Raw genomic sequence first — 18931 nt, forward strand, 5'->3', positions numbered from 1 at the left:
TTTGTTTTTAGGGCGACGTGTAGGATTAGCATGTTCAATGTTACCTCAGATTTTGTGTAAGTGACTGGAGACATTATAACTAACAGTTGTAGGTTATAGGAGCCTTAACATTATTGTAACTTGTGGTAGGAGAAGTTTATGTTGTTTTTGGTCCTGAAGAAACGTCATGGGATCCGGCTGGACCATAGAGATGCGAAACATGTTGACCCTTCTTTCAGGGAAGGTTTGGTAGTGCCTCACCTCCCTAACTGCAACAAGTGTGATTGAGAGTACCTGATCATTGCTTCAGGTGTACTCCCCCTATCGTTTTTAATCTTGGCCCATACCCTATATTGACTAATAAATCTGTTACTCTGAGATTAGGGTTGTGAGACAATTTTATCCTATTGTATTCCTTTCTCTTCTACCTTCCCAAACCCACTTTTGGGGTCTTGGCATCATCGACAAAAGATCTCTGGCAAAGAGCCCCCCCTCGGGGGGTGCCCGTCAGACACTGCAGCGCCGGTCTGACGAGGAGCAACGCTGATGATGAAGCATGACACCCATTTGGGTGTGTGAGGTTTTTGCTCCTACATATTAGGACTCCTTTATTCTCTTCCTCCTGTGCAGATGGTGTGCCTGGCAGACCAGTACATCTCCGACATCAATGCTAAGTATCCTGGGTCGGTGCATGATGCCTTTGTTTTGAGGCTTAGCAGCATCCCCAATGTGATGGCCCAATTGCAGAGGCACAGGGTGTGCCTAATAGGTGAGACTTGGTGCCCACCCACTCTATGTTAATGTATACCTTCTAGTGTTAACCCCATAGGACTGTGTGAGGCTAAATGTGGTCCCTCAATACTTGCAGGTGACTATGGCTATCCAAATCATGGCTGCTGACCCCTGTGAGGAATGCCAGGACAGGGGCTGAGGAACGTTATAATGAGGGACATGGGCGAGCCAGATGGATCATCAAGAGGACCTTGGGCCTCCTGAAGGCTAGGTTCAGGTGCCTCCATCTGACAGGTGGATCACTGTGCTACTCACCCAAGAAGGTCTGCCATATAGTAGTGGCATGCTGCATGTTGCACAGCCTGGCCCTCAGACACTTTGTACCTTTTCTGCAGGAGGAGGAGACTAGAGATGCCCTTGTGTCAGCAGTAGACCCTGAGGACAGCGAGGATGAATAGGCTGAGGATGAGGACAACAGAACATCAGTTATCCATCAGTACTCCCAATGACACACAGGTGACAATGCAACTGCGCAATCCTATGACTATAAGTGTATTCTGTGTGGCTGTAGCATGATGGCATTAACTTATTTTGCATCTCTGTCACCTATTGTTTGTCATTTTACAGATGTTGGTGATATAACAACTGTGTACTGATATGCTGACTACAAACATTTACAGGTCATTGTTTCTATGCTCTTACAGCGTACAGTTCATTTGCACTAGATGTGACTGTTTCCATAAATGCACATTTTGAAAACATAAAATACTAGTAGCCAAGGTGTGTTCAAGGGTGTTTATTGTAGTGCCAAGAAATTGAGGGAAAGGTGCAATGGAATGGGGTGATGATGGAGGAAAGTACAGGGTATTGTTCCAGTCTGTTTGTAGAACAGGTGCAGTGTCCAAGGGGCCATAGGAAGGGGAGCAAAGGCAGTTCAAAGTGGACAAGGTGACTGAGTGGGACACAAGGAGGACAATCAGGAGAGTCTCATTTCCTGGTGGTGGTCTTAGCAAGTGTCTCTGGCTTCTGTCTGGTGCGCAGGGAATGTTTGCGTGGTGGTTCACCTTCTGCAGGGGGAGGGGTGCAGGTGGCCTGTGGGTCCTGTGGTGAGGCCTCCTGCCCACTAGTGTCAGTGGAAGTGGAGGGCTGGTCAATGAACTGGCTAGTGGTAGGGGCCCACTGGTGTGCTGTTGCCTCCTTCATGATGTTGTCCATGTCTGCCAGCACCCCTGCTATGGAGATCAGGGTGGTGTTAATGACCTGCAAGTCCTTCCTGATCCCCTCATACTGTCCCTCCTGCAGCCACCTGTTCCCCTGCACACTGTCAAGGATCTGGCCCATCATATCCTGGAAATGTTGGTAGGCTCCCAGCATCTCGGAGAGTGCCTCCTGTCGGTTCTCTGGTCCTGTCCTCTCCCTGGCACACATCGGTCCTCCCAGTGTCCCTGTTGGCCTGTGCCTCTGTCCCCTGAACGGTGTGCCCACTGCCAACCAACCAAGCATCCCTAATTGTCTTGGGTATGAGGTGTGGCCTGGGGTTCCTGTACATGTGGGCACACTGCTGATTGACGTGTCCTGGGGACAGAGGTGTGGGTACGCTGGGTGGGTGCTATGGTGTTGGATACTGATGGGGGAGGCTCTGTGGTGGACTGTGATTGGGCTTGGGTGACTGGCTGCCCAGTGGTCCCTGATGGGCCAGGTAGGTCATCCAGATCCTGAAGTCCGGAGTTACTGTCATCACTGGGGGAATGGATAGTTGTGGCACCTCCTCTCCACTGACACTGGCTGGGGTACCTGTGGGGATGTAAGTGATGGATTATGCTTCATCTCTGTGACATATTGTACATCCATGGCTTCCCTCTATCATTGTGTTGCCCTGCCACGTTTTGCTTGTGTATGGTGATGTATTGTGGCATTGTTAGTTTCCCAACACTGTGCATGCTTTTGTGATGGGTGTCCATGTAGGACTGGGAGTTCTGCCCATGCACTGATATGGCATGAAGGGCTTGGCATTGTGGTTAGTCATATGTGTAGGTGCAGTGTGTGAGCTGGAGTGGAGTGATGGGAGTGAGGGTGAGGGGGTGTGATGGCATGCAGGTATGGGGGTGATAAGTAGTGTTGATTAACCAGTGTCCAGTCCTCGGGCTACTCCAGTGAGTCCCTCAGGATGCAGTAATGCCACAACTTGCTCCTCCCATGCTGTGAGCTGTGGGGGGAGAGGTAGAAGTCCACTACCAGTCCTCTGTATGGTAAGCTGGTGCCTTGCTACTATGGAACGTACCTTCCCCTGTAGGTCGTTCCACCTCTTCCTGATGTTCTTCCTTTGTCTTGGATGCAGTCCCACGGCCTTCACCCTGTCCACGATTTTCCACCATAGCTCCATCTTCCTTGAATTGGATATATGCTGTACCTGTGCTCCAAACAACTGTGGCTCTACCCTGACAATTTCCTCCACCATGACCCTGAACGACTCATCAGTGAAACGGGGTGCCTCTGTGGGGACATGGGTGTTGTGTGGTGTGTGTTGGTGAGAGTGTGTTGAATAATGTGGTGGGGTGTAAGTTGTGGGATGCATGAGGAATGTATGGGTGTAAGTAGTGTGTGTGTCTAGTTGTCGCAATGGTCTTGGTGTCAGTCTGGTGGCAATGATTTGTATTCGTAAAGTGTTGTCGGTAATGTGGGTGTGTGTTTTATAGTGCTGTGGGTGTGTGGGTGTGGTGTGTGTATGAGTGTCAGGTGTGTGATTTTAGTATTGGCCAATGTTGTGTTGTTTAGTATGTGGGTGTCCATTCTGAGTGTGTCGGTATGTACCGCAAATGGTTTACCGGCGTTGAATGTATGCCGTGGTGATTCGTGGATCATAATTTGATGGGCGTTGTTTTGTTGGCATAACGGTATGGGTGTTGGGACCGCCACTTTATCACTGACCTTTGGGCTGGCGGATTTGTTTATGTGGCTGTATTCTGTTGAATTGGTGTGTGTGTCAGAATATGGTGAACGGATATTCGCCACTGCGGCGGTATGCTCTAACCAATATTGAGAAACTGTACTCTGTCTACCGAACTTTAGATTTGGCCCTTAGCCTTCAATCTGATGGTGGCCTGGTTGCAGGTGTGCCAAAAGCCTTCAGAGTTGATGGGCTTGTCCAGAAACAGAGCAAGATGTCTGGTCATGGCGGATATTTTAAATCATGAACCTGGTTTTGAAGATGGTACATTTCTATTGGACCTGGTCCTCTCTGCCTCTTTCCCTCCACTTTTTGCTGAATTTGTTTTTGTCAAAGCTTAAAGTGCTTGCTCTCACTCCTGTTAAACATTGATACATTGGCTTATGCATAATCTGCATATTTAATTTAATTGTAAGTCCCTAGACAAGTGGCACTACATGTGCACAGGGCCTGTAAATTAAATGCTATTAGTGGACATGCAGCACTGATTGTACAGCTCACTTAAATAGCCCTTTGAACTTGTTCCTGACCTGCTACTGCAGCCTGACTGCAGTTTTAAACTGCCATAGAGACTTGACATTTCAACCCCCTTGCCACAACTTAAACTTCTCTTTTTTTATACATATACATCACCCCTATGGTAGGTTCCTAAATTCGATTTTCACTACTGTGAGGCATACTTCTACAATGGGATAACATTGCAGATTCGTTATTAAATTACAATTCCCAAATAGGAGCTAGGGCTATGTCATGTTTGGTACCCTTGGAATTGTAGTTGTTGGACCTGACTCCTTTTGCAGGGTTATACTCAAACCTTTTGCCTTTATCTTTCTTTTTTTTCTGACTACTTTTTGTTGGTTTTAGGACTCTTGGCACTTTACCACGCTAACCAATGCTAACGTGTGTATGCTCTCTGTCTAAATTGTATTGATGATTGATTACTCCTTGATTAGCATATTTGATTTACTAATAAGTCCCTAGTATAGTGCACCAGGCGATCCTAGGTCCTGTAAATCAAATGTTACTAGTGGGCCTGTAGCACTGATTCTGCCACCCACATGAGTAGCCCTATAAATGTGGCTCAGACCTGCAGTGCAGTTTTAAACTGCCATTTCGACCTGGTAAGTGCACCCCATTGCCAGGCCCAAACCTTTCCTTTTTCTATATGCGGTCACCACTAAGGTAGGCCAAAGGCGGCCCCATGGGCAGGTTGTAGTCTATTTAAAAGGTATGACATGTACTGGTGTCCTAATAGTGAAATCTCATAGGGGATTATGGGGTTTGCCTTGAAATACCTTTTAAGTGTAATTTGCCATTGGGAGCAGATAAGGATATAGAATGTTGGGTCTCTGAACTCACAATTTAAAAAATAAAAGTTTTGGGGAAGTTGGTTTTGAATTGTAAGTTTGAAAATGACACATTTGGAAAGTGGGTATATTCTTGCTTAACCATTCTGAGGCTCTGTCTGACTGTGGAATACAAGTCTGGGTCAGGAAGACAGTTGGGCCGTTTGTGAATTCACTCTAGACAGTCATACAAAGGGAGCTGAGGTGTGTCCTACATTTCCTGATGGGTCTTCCTGAGCTAGATGGGTGGGAGAGCTGACAATTGCACCTGAGTAGGGCTGTGCCTGTCCTTACACCAAGCATACTCCAACACCCAGGACTGTGTCTGGGACTAGGGCAGGAAAGACAGGGTCTCATGCACTAGAAAAGTCTCAAGTTGGAAGAGGTATACACCCCTGTCAAAGTTGGGACCACGATCCTATTCAGGGTGAGTCAAACACAATCCAAATTATCCTGTGCCCACCCTCTGGTAGCTTGGCACTGATCAGTGAGGCTTAATTTAGAAGGCAATGTGTTAAGTATTTGTTCAATAAATCATACAGTAACACAATTAAATCACCACAGATTATCTGAATAAAATAAGGTAAAAAACAATCAAGGTTCAATAAGCACAAGTTGAAATTTCCGTTTTGCAAGCTTTAGAAGAGTCTTAAACATTAGAAATCAACAGTTATCTCTTGGTTACACAAAGTACCTGATTGTGTAAAAAATAACACGCATGCAGACCGCAGAGGAGGAGATGCATGGGAAAATATGGTGTGTGTTGAATTTTCCAACACAGCACAAATAAGGCGTTATTTATTTCCACGCTGCAAGTTCTTTACGTCATTTTTCGGAGTTCTAAAGAGAAGGAAGCTAATTGTGAACATCAACAACTGTAGGTTAGATTACAATGCTGAAAGAAATCAGAGATAAAGTGATGGTACTGCTACTAGTATGGTTTCCTCTGTTGGGACGTTCTACAGTTTCATTAAACATTATTAAAGGTATTGAATGTGGGTGCACCTTTTGCTTGTTAGTGTGGTTAGGGACCTCTCTAATTTTGTATGATTAACTATACATAATATACACTTTATGTAGAATGTACTTGAGTGTAAACATGAGACATACTCAGTATGTTTTTGGCTACTATGTCACATTGCTTTTAACAAATCTTTGTTATGTCACCATGGGGTTCTGGAGATGGACAGTTGATATATAATATGATATGAAGTAAATTATTGTACATTCATATGTTATTCTAGCCTTGAAGAAGTGGAGGGATATTGGTCCCTACAAAACACCTGTTGGCTGGAAGCACTACTTGGCAATTTTGGAAAATGAAAAAAAGAACAATTTGTTTACACTGCAAAGAAGAAAGTCTACATGTGTTCCTCCATAGTGTTCACAGTGAAAATTATCCTAAATGTAAAACAACTATTTGGGGTTCAACTGACATATGATTCTATTGTCCACCATACAAAAAAGTACTTGGCTTAGCAGTGAATAAAATATCATAGGAACAAAGGTGCACATAGATACAGCAGGCAGTAACACTGAAATATCTGTTACATTGCTGCTTTTCCACTAAGGAATTGCATTGACCTAACAGGAAAGCGTTTACTTATAAGTCATAAAAATTGAAAGAAGTAGTGTTAGATTTTAACTACCAGCTGAAAAACAGAGGCAACTTTGGAGAAACATTTTAAGATCTGCTATTCAGTGATTGCTGCATGCTTGACAGCTCGCTCTCCAATACCAAAAAGAAACTCCTTCTATTAGTTACTATTTTTGAATTTCCAAAAGGTTCAAAACTTTTATTGAATGCTGAAAGCTTTTCATTTGTGGTTTCTTGACAGAGTCACCTGGAAGGTAATTTGAGTTACAAAACTGAAGAACTTGGAACCAGAATTCTTACATTATTTTTATTCTTCGCTTTAAGAACCATGTGATACTGGTAGAACTACTTCACTCCTGTAGTTTCGTTTGTTTTCAAAAAATGTAGGAGTGCTTAACGATGATTCAGTTTGTTTTCTTGCATAAGACCATGTATTCATTAATGATGAGGCAATGGAAAACTCTTGACCACCCATAACTGCAAGGGAGTTTCTGAGCCTCCTTCAGAGAAACTCCTAGCAGTGCTCCCAAATCACTAATTCTGTGATAAGGGTTAGGTCCAGGCAACTTTTGTACATTTTCCATAAAGTAAATGTACAAAAAACTTCTGTGAAATCAGATGAACTGTTGGACCGACACTTACCTTATTTTTTCATGTGAAATGTGTCCCTCAATCTATTTTGGACTCATATTGCTCTAAAAAATGGCAATTCACAGAGGCTACAAAAAGCAGTTTTTGTATTTTGTGTGATCACATTGTTCTCCTGTTTTACCCAAACAATATCTCAGTGATGTGACACGGCACAGTGGCATAATGTTGGCATTTTTGATAAGCTTGGCAATTATTCAAGCTGGCACCTCTGTATGTTAAATGTCACCCAGGTCTAATCAGGGTAGTATCATTTATAAGGCCTGAAGCATCAAAAGCCCTTCAATGAAATAAACTCAAAACATTGAAAGGGTATTAAGCAACAGCTACTGCACAAACCTAAACTCATTTCATGTGGTCGAGCCTATTAGTGTCAAGTCTTCTAACATGCAAATTAACCCTGCATTCTGTGCAGGTGTAACTCAAATTATATTTAAGGTGCTCTGAGATTCCAAGTAACTATGGCATCGTTTCTCAACTATAATCATGTTATCCTCCAAAGAAACCCTAATTTTAGTGGCAGTTGGGTTCTTGTCAACACTCTGGGTCTGAACCCTCAGTTGTAATAACGTTGAGGTTCTGCTCTGCTTCCCACTCCCGGGGATGTTAGTTTTTAGGTCTGGCCTAGGCAGCACATGTGTTGTCTTTCCAAGACATGCTGTATCTATTCTGTGGGTGTACACCCCACCCATTGCTTTTGATTTATTTGTGTGTCCTTTCCAAAAGCTTGCTTGTATGTGGGGACTCAGGCGGTCATTCCTACATTGGCGGGCGGCGGTCGCCGCCCGCCAAGCGGGAACCGCAGAATGACCGCACCGCAGTCAAAAGACCGCGGCGGCCATTCTGGCTTTCCAGCTGGGCCGGCGGGCGACCGCCAGAAGGCTGTCCGCCGGCCCAGCGGGAAACCCCCTTCTACGAGGATGCCGGCTCCGAATGGAGCCGGCGGAGTCGAAGGGGTGCGACGGGTGCAGTGGCACCCATCACGATTTTCAGTCTCTGCTTTGCAGAGACTGAAAATCTTAGTGGGGCCCTGTTAGGGGGCCCCTGCAGTGCCCATGCCAGTGGCATGGGCACTGCAGGGGCCCCCAGGGGCCCCACGACACCCGTTACCGCCATCCTGTTCCTCGTGGTGAAAACCGCCAGGAACAGGATGGCGGTAAGGGGGTCGGAATCCCCATGGCGGCGCTGCAAGCAGCGCTGCCATGGAGGATTCCCTGGGCCAGGGGTAAACCGGCGGGAAACCGCCGGTTGCCCTTTTCTGACCGCGGCTTTACCGACGCGGTCAGAATGGCCAAGGAAGCACCGCCAGCCTGTTGGCGGTGCTTCCGTCATTTTAGCCCTGGCGGTCGCCGACCGCCAGGGTTAGAATGACCCCCTCAGTGTTTTTGTCCAGGAGCAGTGGCCTATTATTTGTATCCTTTTACTTTTGGCTATTTCTGTTTCTGTATGTCCACTATTTTATTATGCTGCTTTGATCCCAGCCAGGGCCCAGCGCGTTTTTTCTTTGCCTTAATCCCAGCCCATGTTTTGGGAATTAGCCCTTTTGTTTCTTGTTCCGTTTTGTTACCATCAAGCTGCTAGTGCGCCACCTCATCCCCACAGTATTCACTCAGAATTGTTGTTTTCTGCCCATCTTTTGGGAAGATTCCCTTTTTGTGATTTGTACTGTTGTTCATAAAGTGTTTAGTTTGTTTTCCTTCTTGTTTGCTGATACCACACCCCCTTATCCCCACAGCACTCACTTCGAATCAAAGCTGTATGGAGTCACTTATTATATAGATCACCAGTTGCCAGCAGACAAAAGCTTTATTTGAAGGACCCCAGGGTCGTTCATTATTTTTCTTTTTTGTTACCATCAAATCGCTACCGTTCCCTCTCATCCCTGCAGCACTCACTTCAAATCAAAGCCGTATGGATCCAATGTGAGCTTGTTTACATTGTCAGTTTGTGGTATAAGAGTGAAGTTATGATGTGTTTTAAAGAAGCAGGGATCCTCCCCCTTTTCCATCTGCCTGTTCTGGGGTGCATTAGAGATCACTTCTGCCTCATCTGTGTCTATAATGGGCCTGTCTGCCATGTGATGATGCCACCATGTCACCCTGACTGCCACCTCCTCGGCTCAGCTGTGTCTGATGGCTTCCTGGTGTCAACATTTCACTGTCCAGGCAGCGAAGGAGGGACAGCACCATCCTCAACACAAACATTCCTGGGTGGGGGAGGGGTGTATCATTGAATGACATAGCAATACAGTGCCAGAGGTCAGTGTATCAACAACAGGCATTGCTGAAACCAAATAGCCTCCTAACAAATGCAAGACCTATTGTCTTTGCCTATGGTTGTTAAGATAGTGGATTTACAAAGTGCTTTCAGCCTGGCGACCTTCAGTTTTAAAGGCAGTAAAGTTCTAGTTTGCTGTCATTGTATGGAGCCCAGGGTTTACAGTGGAGCTTTGTTATTCTGCTGAATTCAGTTTATTGTGACAGAGTGCTCACTATGCCACCAGATTCAAGCTAGCCTGGCTGAAGAGGGGTGATACCCCGAAACCGGTCCCAGGATGCTTGTTTCTGGTCCAGGGAGGACATGGCCTGGCAGTTCGGGCTGGACTGTTCGTATTGGGAACAGGGTCAAGACTGATTTGCATATGGCTGGGTCCAAACTGGAACGGCATGGTGAGCAAAAAAACTGATGGATTAAACCCAGATCTGTGACTGGGGGTGAATGTTTGATTTGGTCTACATTCCGTCCATCAACTGTTGTTTTTGCATTTGTCACCCTAAGTGGGAAGGGTATGCCCAGACGTGGGTCCCGTGCTCACTATGCCACCAGATTCAAGCTAGCCTGGCTGAAGAGGGGTGATACCCCGAAACCGGTCCCAGGATGCTTGTTTCTGGTCCAGGGAGGACATGGCCTGGCAGTTCGGGCTGGACTGTTCCTATTGGGAACAGGGTCAAGACTGATTTGCATATGGCTGGGTCCAAACTGGAACGGCATGGTGAGCAAAAAAACTGATGGATTAAACCCAGATCTGTGACTGGGGGTGAATGTTTGATTTGGTCTACATTCCGTCCATCAACTGTTGTTTTTGCATTTGACAGAGAGATTATGGCCTGCTAAGGTGCTTTATAACAAAATTGTGATCAAAATATCCACCTGATAAAAATATTGCCTTGATTCCAAGATTACAGCTACAGCGCAAGGTAAGTTTAGGTAAGTGTGTGTGGAATTCGGAATAGTAAAATTGCATAGATGATATAGTGGGTGGCAATTTTGTTGTTGTGATCTTATTGTAAGTCAATACTTTAACCACAATTTGGTGACAGGCAACCTCTGCTATCCATGTTTCTGAACGTCAGTGTTACTAACTGTGAACCTTCTAACTGGTGTCCATGACTGAAAAAGTAATAGTGTTCTGGCACATTGCTTTCAGATTTACTTACCATAAATGTATACCTTACTTTCAATTTGATGCCTTAGGTTTTATTGGCGTTTGTGTCCTGGCTTGCATCTAGGGCATAGCCCTCAGTTGTAATCACTGCTGAGATTTGACTTCTTGCCTTCCTGGAAACCTCAGCTTTAATGACTGTTGTTCTGGGTCTGCTGCCAAGGCATATTTCTCTGCTGTAATGGCTGAGGTGTCCTCACTTCCTGTTAGCCAGAGGCTTTCCTTTTTGGTCTCATTTATTGACTTTTCAACTGTCTGTTGGAAAACAATCTTATTGTCCTATTGTTTTTAAAGTAGGTCTAGAATGGGTTTTGTGCATCTGCCTTGCTCATGATTGAGTTTCTTTTTTATCTGGCTCAGTTCCCTGCTCCTGATTCAATGACTTTCTTCCCATTCCTGTGTTTGTCCTACACAAGGAGTATTTCAATCTCACCACGTTTTGACCAGATGCATTGAATTATTTCACTGCTTAATTCAGTACCTTGCTTTTGCAATGAATGAAGGACTATTTTCTCTCCCCCTGTTTCTCTCCCTTGCTCTCGTATCTGTAGCCCCCTCCTCTGTTTTATAAATGTTTACCCCTCACCACCTGCACGCCCGCACAGACCCCTTGTGCCTTCACCGCTGCCTGCTGATATATCTGAGAACAGACAGAAATAAATGGAACTAAAACTATTCCAACATGGTACACGTGTGTTTGCATTTTTTGCACATGTTCTGTGACTATCTTTGAATAATACACTTATTGTCTCTTTTTACCACTGTTGCTGTTCTTTTTCATACCTTCCTTTTCCCTTTGTAGCTGTTTTCACATCATTCTGTTCCTGCTTATGTCTCCTTTTTCTTCCTTTCTCTCCCATCTGATGATTCTCGCTCCCAACAAATGAGTTCCAGTGCCCACCACATGCAGCCACTGACACAAACCTGGCAATGGAAACAGGAATACAAGATCCACTATATCTGTGTGGAACATGGGGTGTCAACCAGCATGTGGAATCTCAGAGTGAAAAACTGGGAGAAATTAGGAATAACTGTGGTAACACAGACGGGAATTACAGTTTCTCCTGGTAATTCTTCATATTGCAAGAGAACCTTTGGGTTCCGCCTGTAACCAATATAAACTCCACGCTTAGAACTCAGAAAGAATCCCTTCAGTTAATGCCGGTATGCATAGAATAGACAATTTCTGAGGCAGACTTAACGAGGAGAATACTAGGGACCTCATTATGAGGCCCTAGTAGTGTGGGTGTGTCAGACCTTATTTGCTTTTACATTATTATGACATGGTGACACATGTACGATAAATCATCTATTACCTACAGAGGTCAACACTGATCTTTTGACTCAAACAGGAGTGTGAAATCATCCACTTAGACACATCAAATATAACATCAAATAATCAACATAATCAATGGGAGTCAGTAATTTAGTGACCTATGTGGCCATGAATCACCACTCCAGTTTAATAAAGTTTAAGCATTTATTGCCCTTTAGATTAACAATGCTAAAATCATGTAAATCATGCACACAACCACATGAAAGAAATACAGAAGCAACACAAGTTGCCCAAAATGCCTGAAGAATCGCAATCTAATCAAAGCATTTATCATTAAACACTCCAAAATAACAATGCAGAATAGCAACAGAATAAAAAGAAAAATAGAAATGGCATACATTTAGTTTGTGCAGTTGAAATAATCAAAATCAACTAATAAACAGTCAAATTTAGACATTAGGCCAGGCATCCCTAACTACTACTCCAATTAGAAAGTATGTGTGGGCTTCATGCAAAAAGAAAAATAAGGCAAAAATTAATTTGAAAAATATCTAACTACAGTGCTAACCAAAATAAGCGGTTGGATTTTCTAAGGGAGAAAAATCTGCAAGAAGGACACATTCAGATTGGTTATACCTCTCCTAACTGGAAGAGCAATCAGTAGTATCTTCATCAGGAAAGCACAGGAACATCAGGCCTTCATTAGTCAGCATCAGAACATGAAAGAGAAACAGTTCAGTATAGTCTGGCCTAATATATCTGAACTGTTAGAATCAGGCAAGAACATAACCCCATCTAACTCAGAATAAAACTGGAACAGAACTCAAGAAAATGAAGAACTAAACAGAACTGAATCAAAATGGAATCTGACTTACATTACCTAAAACTTTGCTATATTAAAGTCCCAAAAGTTATCAACTAAGCTTCTCTTGGACAGAATTATTAGGCGGTTTAGTTTGCACCCAATTAATCATCATCTGTGCTTCGGATGTATCTCTCCACGTTTTCTTTGCTCAGGATTGGATCACTCGATCACTCCTTTCTCTTCACCTGACATCAGCTTCTGTACAAAAATTACATATTGACACCATGGAAAAATAACTTGTGCTTCCTGTTAAAAATTAAAACTCAAGCAAGAACAAAATATGCAACATGAAAACATAACATTGAGCACTGAGGTTCATTGTTTAACCATCGATTTTTACCTCAAGGAACTATGCAGTATCAGCATTAAAAACAGGCAAGAAATTTCCACTGTGCAAGTTCAACAGGATGTTTGAAGAAACATTATTTTGTAGGGATAGCAAACCATTTTAAACATTGTGTTATTGTAAAATTACTAAAATGTGAGGCATTTAAGCCCTTCACTGCAAGGCCTTTTCCTCCTCAGGGGCAAGGTCTTTTTTTGGCTATTTGAGGCAGTTGGCGCTTAGGCCCTCATAACGTTTTTTCCACATAAGATACCCACGCCAATTTTGTGTCCTTTTTTTCCAACATCCTAGGGATTCTAGAGGTATCCAGAGTTTGTGGGTTCCCCTGAAGGAGACTATGAAATTAGCCAAAATACAGTGAAAATTTTGTTTTTTTTTCTAAAAAAAAATGGGAAAAAGGGCTGCAGAAGAAAGCTTGTGGCTTTTTGACTGAAAATGGCATCAAAAAAGGGTTTCGGTGCTAAAATCACCATCTTCCCGGCTTTTAGGAACAGGCAGACTTGAATCAGAAAACTACATTTTTAAACACAATGTTGGCATTTTACTGGGACATGCCCCATTTAAAAAAAAAAAATTCTTTCAGGCTTCTTCCAGTAAGTGACAGAAGTGGGTGTGAAACCAATGCTGGATCCCGTAGACAAGATTCTGAATTTAGCAAGGGGTCATTTGTGTAGATCCTAAAAGTTTTTCCTACAGAAAATAACAGCTGAAATACAAAAATATTGAAATTGAGGCAACAAAACCTGCCATTTCTTTCCTTGTTTTACTATGTAACTTTTCCTGCTATGTCAGATTTTCAAAATCAGGACTCCTAGGTACCTAGAGCCAATAAATGAGGTGTACCTTGCAATGGATTTTCATTGTATACCAGGTATACAGCAATTTATTTGGGGGATCAATGCAAGCAATACCTTCTGGACTCCTCCGGGTATCCAGTTTAAAAAAAATGTCTGGGTTAGGTAGGTTTCTCTAGATGAAGGCTGCACCCGGGACCAAAAACGTAGGTGCCCCTCCCAAAACACAGGTAGTTTTGTAATAGATCATTTTGACGTGTCCACGTACTTCTCTAAACACTAAAATTATTAAAAGAAATGCACTTAGCAGGTTATGTTAAAAATACCCCTCACCCACCAACCAAGTTGGTGGCATGCTTCATCATCAGGGTTCCACCGAGGCACTTAGCATGTCACGGATGTGCTGTGACACCTGATTACAGTGGAGCAGGTTTTGTCATTTTTACCACACATACTGAGTGGATTTTGCACAAGGGTGAGTGATGGTTCAGTAGCTCAAATTTCGTCAACTAGAGATTTCACAAAAATTAAATGCTCTGTTAATAACTGAAAGGCCAAAAAACTGAACCAATGACTCGCAGCTCTTGAGCTTTAAAGCTGCATCAAGGCACCAACCACTTTACAGTCCGTTCACACACCTTTCATACATGACATGCACAAGACCATTCATGCCTCCAGCCGAGGACCCTGCACATTACAACACTCGCATCAACAGAAAGCACCATTCAAGGGCCCATCTTTTTCATACGCCCACATGCCTGATAAAGCAATCACACCAGCTCATGGGAGAGTGTGGACTGGCATTTGGCAGGCACTACCAGCCAAGCGCCACTCCACACACACCGCCAGCCAAGCACCACTCCACGCACACCGCCAGCCAAGCGCCAACCCAAGCACACCGCCAGCCAAGCACCATTCCATGCACACCACTATTCATGCGCCACTCCAATCACACCGCCAGCCAAGCTCCACCTCACGCACACCACCACCAAGCGTCACCCCATGCACACCGCCAGCAAAGGCCCACTCCATGACCACCACCAGCCAAACACCACTCCAGGTACACCTCCAGCCAAGCATCACCCCAAACACACCACCAGCTAAGCGCCACTCCATGCACAGTGCCATCACTTTTTTTGTTCTAAACAACAAAGAAACAACTAAGTATAAATAAGTACAAAACTACAAACATAAAAGTTCTAACTGAATACATGACAGTAATGCCAACTGTGAAACTGAACATATTAAATTTTAAAACAGCAGTTTATGCTCATGGTAGTTACCACTAATTCTTCTGTGTGTGGTAACTCCTGAAACAGCCAGCCACGCACAGCCCAGGCTTTGAAGGACAGTCCAGGCAGTACATCCGGCTCTCCCTTCGGATACCTCTTCGTGCACTGACTCTACATGTCTTATTGGGCAAGTTTTTTTTGGGAGTGGGAGGAATGTGATCAGGAAAGTGGTGATCTTTCAATCTAGCCACATCCTCCACCACTGTTACTCTAGGAACTCCACAATAACGCTCTCTATCAGTGACTCCTGAAATTTAACAAATTTCATCCTTGACTCAGGGGAACAATCATTGAACACAATAAAAGCATTAAAAGTTGCCAAATAAAACAAATGGATGGCCAACTTTTTAGATCATACATGAGACTTACAAAGAGCAGTGTAAGGTTCCAACCTTGGATCTACTCAATCGACACTACCCATGTGCTTATTGTAGTCCAAAATGCACGCAAGTTTGCGCACTTCCGCAACCTGACCCCAAACAGTCACAAGGGAAATACTCTCATCATGAATAGTAATTAGCATGTACACATCCCTCCTGTCTGCAAATTTCAGAGCTAGCAGCTCATTATTACACAAGGCACTGCACTGTTCCTCCTCAAGTTTTTTACAGACAAGCTCCCTTAGATAGCCTTTTCAGTTAGAGCGGATTGTGCCACAAGCAACATTGTCTACTCTTAATAATTCCTTGAACAACTGCACTCTAGTGTAGAAGTTATCTACGTACAATTGGTGACCTTTGTCAAAAGGTCGTCTGCCAAGTTCCCACATGATTTTCTCACTAACTCCAAAAGTGGGCAGACAACCAGTGGGGTCAAAAGTGGAATCCCTACCAGTGTAGACCCGGAAAGTATACACATGCCCTGTACTACTTTCAGAAAGCATCTACATCTTAATTGCATACTGTGCCCTCTTGCTAGGAATGTACTGCTTAAAAACCAAATGCCCCTTGAACTGAACCAAAGACTCATCTACAACTATTTCTTTCCCTGGAACACAGACCTCTGAAAAACGATTTACATAATGATCAAGGACAGGCCTAATCTTAAAAAGACGGTGACAGTAAGGGTGATCTTGTGGCAAGGCTAAAGTACTGTCAACAAAATGTAGCATCCAAAGAAGAAGCAAATACCAAATACGAGTCATGGTTGCAGGAAATATAGCTGTTGCCATCAAGGGACTAGAAGACCAATAAGAAGCCAGTGACAGCATCCTTATCAACCCCATCAAAAAAGTCAAGCCCAAGAACTGTTTCATCTCTTTCAGATTTGTGGGAATCCACTGGGTAGCTCTACACTGAGGCCTAAGTCTGGCAGCGTTGTCCCTCAAATACTGCTCTGCATACAAATTAGTCTGCTCAACAATCTCTTCCAAAAATACATTGTCCATAAACAACTAAAAGAAATTGACAGGCAAAAAGGTTTCTGTAGTCACTCTACACCCTGGGAGACCAGTAAAGGCAGGCACCTGTGGCTGCTCAATATTTGGGGCAACCCAGAGTTCAGGTCTTCCAATGGGAAGCCTTTCAACCCCAGGATGATGGACTATTGTCACATCAGTGTCCTCCTCTAAAACAGGCCCTTCATCTGCACTGAGAATGGCTTCCACATCAGAAGATTCTTCTCCAACAGAAAACTCACTACCAGAATCTCTCACTTCCTCCTCTGCCTCAGATGCAGAGTCAGTCTCGTAATCATGGTCAGAAGATGACCCAGAAAGCATACCCACGACCAGTTGAATGGTCACTCTGTGGCTAGCCATGATCCATTCTAAGAAGTGTAACTTGACAAATGCACCAACAACAACAAGCACTGTCTAAAATAAGTAATAAACAAAGTGTGGCTTTATCACAAAGAGTTATGTACTCAAAAACTATACAACTCACTTGCCTGAAAAAGCTAGAGTCACCAGCAACTATTCTGCACAGACACAGCAATCACCAATGATATCCCACTTAAAAGAAAAAAAGAAAAGCAAATTAGACATAAGGCAACACAAATATCACTGTGCACAAATCTAAGGACAATTTCACACACAATCCTGCATTTAGTACACCTATCTACAAACATGTCATTCATGCATGGTAACAGTATTCCTTTGGAGTAAATTATTTTTACTTTCCTAAAACATGCAACTATGCAAACCACAGCTCAACCACTGCCAAAACTGCAAGGAGCCACAGCAAAGGAAGCAAAAGCTTTGAACTAGAACAAAAATAAATAGAGAAATAAACTGTTATAATAACAAATGCAAATACTTTGCCAGTTGACAAACACCTCGCCACCAAGCATTTAGAAAATTTCCATGGTGCCTAAGTGTATTCTGCCCGCCTTGGGGGCAGATGGGCCTACTAAAATTAGGCCCATCTGCCCCCAAGGGGAGCAGAAATGGCCAACAGTTCTGTGCCTCCTTTTGGGGGGGTGACCCTAGCCAAAGGACCCCCACACCAATCACACACACACACACACACAAGATCCCTGGTGTCTAAGTGGATTCTGCCCCCATGGGCCAAAAAAAGAATAGGTGGATATGCCCCGGAGTGGGGCAGAAATGTCCAACAGTTCAGTGTCCTCTTTAGGGGGTGACCCTTGCCAAAGGGGGCACTCCCCCCCAAAAAAAACACAAAGGAAAAAAAAATCCATGGCGTCTTGGTGACTTTGGGGGCAGATAGGCCTAAAAAAAATAGCCCGATCTGCAACGCGGGGGGGGCAGATATGGCCATCAGCTCTGTACCAAAGAGGGCACCCACCAACACAAAAAAACTAAGAAAAAAACCCTGGCGTCTTGGTGACTTCTGGGGCAGATGGGCCTAAACAAAATAGGCAGATTTGCCCCAAGGGGGAATGAAATGACCATCACTAATGTGCTCCTTTTGGGGGGGCACCCTTGCCCAAGGGGTGCCCCCCAAGACACAAAAAACACTCAAACACATAACACAATCCCTGGGGACTAGTGAGTTTTGACATCCCTGGGGATAGATCAGCCAAATAAACGGCCGATCTAGCCCCCAGGGGGGGCTGAAACCCAGATACCATATTGCCCCCAGGGCAGCGACCCTTGCCTACGGGGTCGATGCCCTAAAACATTATAAAAAATATAATCGCTGGTTCCTTGTTGGGTTTCGACCCCTCCCCCCGGGTGCAGATCGGCCGAAAAAACAGCTGATCTAGCCCTGGGGGCCGAAACACGGATACCGTATTGCCCCCAGGGCAGCGACCCTTGCCTAATTGGTGGCTGCCCTAAAACATTATAATAAAGATAATCCCTGGTTCATAGGGGGTTTCGACCCCCTTGGTGGCAGATCAGCAGAAAAATGGCTGATCTAGCCCCCAGGGGGGGCCAAAACATGGATACTGTATTGCCCCCAGGGGAGTGACCCTTGCCCAATGGGTAGCTCCCCAAAATAAACAAAGAGAACATCCCTGGTGCCTAGTGGTTGATTCCTGCTCCATGATCGTGGGCCTTGCCCGCAATTGTGGAGGAGAAATTTATTGAAAACAGGCACGGTGGAAAGAAAAAACTCTTTCTTGTACTCCTGTGTTTGTTTGCCACCCCCAACCACTCCCCAGGAGAAGGTCTTACCTCTTTTGGGTCCTCTCTCTCGCCACACGCTGGAAGCAAGTGGCTTCCAGCGCGTCCCCAGCACTATTTGATGACGTCGGCACACTG

This window comes from Pleurodeles waltl, chromosome 6 (genome assembly GCF_031143425.1).
Source record: "Pleurodeles waltl isolate 20211129_DDA chromosome 6, aPleWal1.hap1.20221129, whole genome shotgun sequence".
NCBI lineage: Eukaryota > Metazoa > Chordata > Amphibia > Caudata > Salamandridae > Pleurodeles > Pleurodeles waltl.